This window comes from Phoenix dactylifera, chromosome 14 (genome assembly GCF_051530095.1).
Source record: "Phoenix dactylifera cultivar Ajwa chromosome 14, Ajwa_hap1_PhDact_Kaust_v1.1, whole genome shotgun sequence".
Taxonomy (NCBI): domain Eukaryota; kingdom Viridiplantae; phylum Streptophyta; class Magnoliopsida; order Arecales; family Arecaceae; genus Phoenix; species Phoenix dactylifera.
In genome coordinates this window covers 10,215,971-10,222,047 of record NC_143203.1, presented here as the reverse complement: position 1 = coordinate 10,222,047, position 6,077 = coordinate 10,215,971, and positions in this window count along the sequence as shown.

The following is a 6,077-nucleotide window of genomic DNA, read 5'->3' as shown; positions in this document are numbered from 1 at the left end:
TGCTCCGGCATCCGGCTTGTAACAAGAAAATTTACAATATCTGCATACCATGGTATACTAGAAAGTGCAAACAACTGCTCTTCAGGGAATGAGTCCTTGATGGAAAACTGTGGCACTGAATCATGAAAAACTAATCGTGATAAATGGTCAGCAACCACATTCTCTACTCCTTTTTTATCTTTGATAGTGATGTCAAATTCTTGGAGTAGAAGTATCCATCGTATTAAGCGTGGTTTGGCCTCTTTCTTATCCAACAAATATTTCAGTGCCGCATGGTCCGTGAAGATAACAATAGGAGCACCAAGGATATAAGAGCGAAATTTATTTAAGGCAAATACTACTGCAAGCAATTTCTTCTCGGTGGTAGTATAATTCATTTGAGCATCGTTTAAGGTTTTGCTTGCATAGTAAATGACATATGGCTTATTATCCTTGCGTTGTCCTAGGACAGCTCCTATTGCATAGTCGCTAGCGTCGCACATAATCTCAAAAGGTAATGACCAATCGGGTGGTCGCACGATGGGTGCAGTGCTAAGCATAGACTTCAACTTTTCGAATGCCTCCTGACAGGTTTCAGTCTAATTGAACGGTGTATCAAGGGATAGGAGATTACATAATGGTCGAGATATGACACTAAAGTCCTTGATGAACCTCCTATAAAATCTGGCATGACCCAAAAATGATCTAACATCTCTAACCGTCTTGGGTGCAGGTAGCTTAGCAATTAAATCAGTCTTAGCTCTATCTACTTCCATGCCCTTCGATGAAACAATATGTCCTAAGACAATTCCCTTTGGCACCATGAAGTGGCATTTCTCCCAATTCAGTATCAAATTCTTTTCCATACATCGAGCTAAGACAGCTTGTAAATGTGACAGGCAATCATCAAATGTGTCGCCAAAAATGGAAAAGTCGTCCATGAACACTTCCAAAAATTTCTCGTTCATGTCTTCAAAGATGCTGAGCATGCATCTTTGGAATGTTGCAGGTGCATTACACAACCCGAATGGCATTCGTCGGAAAGCAAATGTGCCAAAAGGACAAGTGAAGGTAGTCTTCTCTTGATCTTCCAGTAAAATTTCAATTTGATAATATCCCGAATATCCATCGAGAAAACAATAGAAATCATGCCCTGCAACCCTCTCCAATACTTGGTCTAGGAAGGGTAGAGGAAAGTGATCCTTTCGTGTGACCAAATTCAGCTTTCGGTAGTCAACACACATGCGCCAACTCGTCGGAACACGAGTTGGAACTAGTTCACCTTGTTCATTTTCTACTACCGTCAAACCCGATTTCTTAGGAACGACTTGAGTAGGGCTTACCCACTTGCTGTCGAAAATTGGGTAAATAATACCCACGTCAAGCAAATTGAGGACTTCTGCCTTAACCACATCTCTCATTGTAGGATTTAACCTTCGTTGCATTTGCCTTGTGGTTTTGGCATTGTCCTCTAAATATATCCGGTGCGTGCAAATTAAGGGGCTAATTCCCTTCAAATCGGCAATAGACCACCCTAAGGCTCCTTTATGATTCTTTAAAACATCAATTAATTTTCTTTCTTGGGTATGATCAAGTCCAGACGAGATGATTACAGGAAAAGTATCTTCGGGTCCAAGAAAAGCATACTTAAGTTCCTTTGTTAAGGGTTTTAATTCGAGCTTGGGTGCTTGCTCATGGGATGGTTCTATTTTCACCTCTCGAGGCGACAATCTCTCAAATTCTCCTTCTTTTGGTCTCCACCCATTGACCATCTTGATCTTGATATCCAGATTATCCACAATAGGTGCGACTGACAAATCATCATCATTGGTTCCATTAGGACACCAATCAATTAAGCTATCATTGAATGGGTCGTTAATTGCTTTAGCTAACAAATAATCTTCTGCGATGGTTTCAACCCAATCAACCTCCTTACTCTCTTCGGGATCATTGGATTGTTTGCACACATTAAAAATGTTCAATTCTAAGGTCATGTTACCAAAAGAAAGCTTCATGACACCATTCCTACAATTAATCAATGCATTGGAAGTTGCAAGGAATGGACGTCCTAAAATGACCGGAATCTGAGTCTGTGAGTTCGAAGCCGGATGTGTGTCCAATACAATAAAATCGACAGGAAAGTAGAACTTGTCTACTTGGACTAATACATTCTCGATAATCCCCCTTGAAATTTTAACTGACCTGTCAGCTAATTGCAAAGTGACGGAGGTTGGCTTCAACTCACCTAAACCAAGTTGCTCATATACAGAATATGGCAACAAATTCACACTCGCCCCTAAATCTAACAATGCTCGCTCTATCCTAAAGTTGCCTATGATGCATGAGATGGTTGGGCAACCTGGATCTTTATATTTAGGGAGAATATTGTGCTGCAAAATAGCACTCACATTTTCAGTTAAAAATGCCTTCTTCTTAACATTTAATCGGCGCTTAACAGTACACAAGTCCTTCAAAAATTTGGCATATGAGTTTTTTGCATCAAGAAGAGGTATATTGATCTTTACTTGTTTAAAATGCTCAAAAATTTCAGAATTAGGTTCGAGCTTTTGCAACGGCTTTAACCGTTGTGGAAAAGGTGGAGGAAAAGGACATTCAACTTTCGTAGTAGAAGTTGGGACCTCAACTTCTTCTTTGTCCCTTTCATCAACTTTGGGAGCATCAGAATTAGAAGTGACCTGCGGTCTCAATGGGACGGTTTGATCAATGACTTTCCCATTACGCAAAGTCATGATGCTCTTTGCATGCTCTATATGCGAACTAGAAGGAGCCGTATTATTACTACCGTGCACTTGTGGGTTAGGTTGGGGTTGAGCTGGAAGCTTACCCTTCTCTTGGGTACTTAGGATGGTAGTCAACATTGACAATTGGTTCCTTATGTCTTCAAAATTTCGAGTATTTTGAGCATTGATATTAGCTTGACCTTGTAGAAAAGTTTGTATGGATTGCAAGGTATCTTCGATATTTGTCTTTTGAGAAGGTGATGGTGCATAAGTAGGATGTGCAGGTGGAGGAGCTGAATGGTGTGACTGTTGAGGATGATCGTTTCTCCACCTAAAGTTTGGATGATTCTTCCAACCAGGGTTATAGGTATTCAAGTATGGATCGTTATAAGGCTTTTGGTAGGAGTTCATAGCATTTGCTTGATCGTGCAAGACTTCCTTGAATGCCGGTATGGTGGGGCAATCTGTAGTAGTATGACCCGACATATCGCAGATACCACAACACTCGTTTCTAAGCTCTATAGTCTTGACAGGCTCAACCTTCCTAAGCTCAATTTCTTCTACCTTCCTAGTGAGGGCTGCCATTTTAGCATGAAGATCATCCTCAGTTCTGAGGTTGTAAAGGCCTCCTTGTACAGAGCTAGTAGGCTTAGGCAAAGACTTGTTGTTTCTATCCCCGTTATCCCAAAGTTGGGCAGTCTCAGCAAGGGAATCCAAATATTCCCATGCCTCATCAGGTTGTTTTTCTAAAAATCTACCATTGCACATGGTCTCTACAAACTGTTTCAACTGTGGCGATAAACCTTCATAAAAGAAGCTAATGGTTCTCCAAGTTTCGAACCCGTGATGAGGGCATGAGAGAAGAAGGTCTTTAAATTTTTTCCAACATTCATAAAATATTTCATTATCTTTTTGTTGGAAATTGCTGATATGTCTTTTCAAAAAGTTGGTCCTTTGTGTGGAAAAGAACTTCTTCAAAAATTCTCTCTGCATATCTTGCCAATTTCTTATTGATCTAGGTCGCAAAGAGTTTAGCCATGTTTTGGCCTTATCCTTTAGAGAGAAAGAAAACAATGTCAACTTGAGGACATCCTCGGTGATATTTGGCACTCTAAATGTAATGCTCAATTCTTCAAAATCCTTTAAATGAAGATACGGACTTTCGGACTCTAACCCATGAAACTTGGGCAGCAATTGGATTACCCCTGGTTTGATGTCAAAATGTCCTACATTATCAGAAAAAATTATGCATGAAGGCTGACTAGTCCTAGCCGGTTGTAGGTATTGTCTTAGAGTCATAACATGGGGTTCTCGTTCTCGATTGTGGTGACTCCCCGCATCTTCGTTTAAATCAGCCATCTCACAAGGTGTGAGATATTGAGAAGGAATTTCAGGGGTATGTCCTAAGGGATGATCTAAAGTTGTACGACTTAATCGACCAGTGTCGTCCCTATTCCACTTTAGCATGCAAAATATTTCCCTCTTTTTTTTTTTAAAAAAAAATAAATATAAGTACCAACTAAAGATACCCTAAAACGAAAATCTATTTACAATCAAACATGCAACAAAACATTACACCTCAATTTCTAATGTTTTTCTTAAATTTCTAGACAGCTCCTAACTGGTTTGAAGAGGGCACCTAGGCCTCCAATCCGGTCTAATGAACCGAGTTGACCAGGTAAGCTCCCAGGTAAGTGGAGGGGTCACGATGCGTTCGCAAAGGTCCCACTTAAAATCCACCTGCCTCGAACAGATGAACTGTCTCCCTTATAGGGACAAAGCTTGCCTAGACATCAACTAAGCCACAGAGCGAAATTGGTGCAACTTTCGGTGGTCTTCGTCCTATTGAGCTCGAATGTCCTTAGGGGCCAACGTCTAGTTGATTTTAGTTAAGCTTAGGATATTTATGCACTGGGGTGATTTTTGGGCTAAGGACGAGTGATGAAATCCCGACCTTATCTTTTTAAATGGGTTCTGCCCTTAAAATATTTTATGCTGATGCCTTATACTATATGCAACAATCAAGAGATTTTTTTTTTAATATTTTATGACATGACATTAAATTTCATTGAATAGGTGATCAAGCAAATTATTTATTTATTTTTGTTTAAATTTTATGAGTTGAAGTCTGAAATTTGAAATTTGAATTTTGAAATTTAAAATTTTTAAAATTTTTGGTTTTCCCTCTTTTTTTTTTATTTTTGAATAATCACCCTTGATCTTTTCTTAAAGTTTTTTTTTTCAATTTTCAATTAGCAACAAGGGTTAATGAGATATAATAACAATAAAATTCTGATTCTAAAAAAATAAATGCAGAAAATTCAAAACAGAAAGCAGCAAGGTTTCGTATTAATCTGATGGTCTTAAAAATGTCAGAATGTCAATCAGATCGTTCAGATTATCGAACAATGTGTCTTGCACTAGCTGACCAAATTTGAGTCAAATCAGACGGCTAATTTCTATGCTATCAGAGTTTGATGCAAACTGTGCAGGGAATTAAAAATAGTAGTAAAGATGTAATTTAATTTTTTTTTTTCAAAAGAAAAATACTAACTACTAAGGTAAAAACTAAATCTAAAATTATACTAATAAATCAGCCATTCTCCGACAACGGCGCCAAAAACTTGGTGCAAAAATAAAACTGTTCTCCCAAGTGCAGGAGAATCGCACAAGTAGTATAACTCGGAAGTCCGAGGTCGATTCCTCAGGAAACGATCTATAGATTATTAGCGTAATTTTTAGATGTAATTTTTAGTTGATTTTCAAAAATTAAAAGCAGAGAATAATAGATAATGAAACAACGTTCAAGAATATAGAGAAGGCTAGGGATCTGGATTCCCCCTTGATAATGTTATTTTCAACAATTAAATTTTTGTGATTCTTGATTAAGGATTAATTAGATAGAATAGTTCTAAGCATGGAATATATACTTTGAAAACATGAATTCAACATTCAAGTATTTATCGTGCCGGTTACGTCTACGATAAATCAAAAATCGAAACAACCCATGCATCAATAAATATAAACCGTACAAGATCTATCTAACAAATAAGTATGCAAGAACCAAGAGCATATAATAGATGTAAATCAAAGAAAATAATCGTTCAGAATTTACTTGAAGAAAGCAAACTATCAAGGGTTCTTCCATCACCCTTGACCAAAGGTGTTAGCCTCCCATTACAAAAACACTAGCCTTTCCCTCTCTAGCCTTTCCCTCTCTTATTCTTTTTTTTTTCTTTTTCTTTTCGGAAACAGGGCATACCCTGTTTCCTTCTTCTCTTTTCCCTCAACCGCAACAGCCGGCTCCCCTGTTTTCTTTCTTTCTTTTCGGAATTGCCCTCCCTCCTCTGTTCTTCC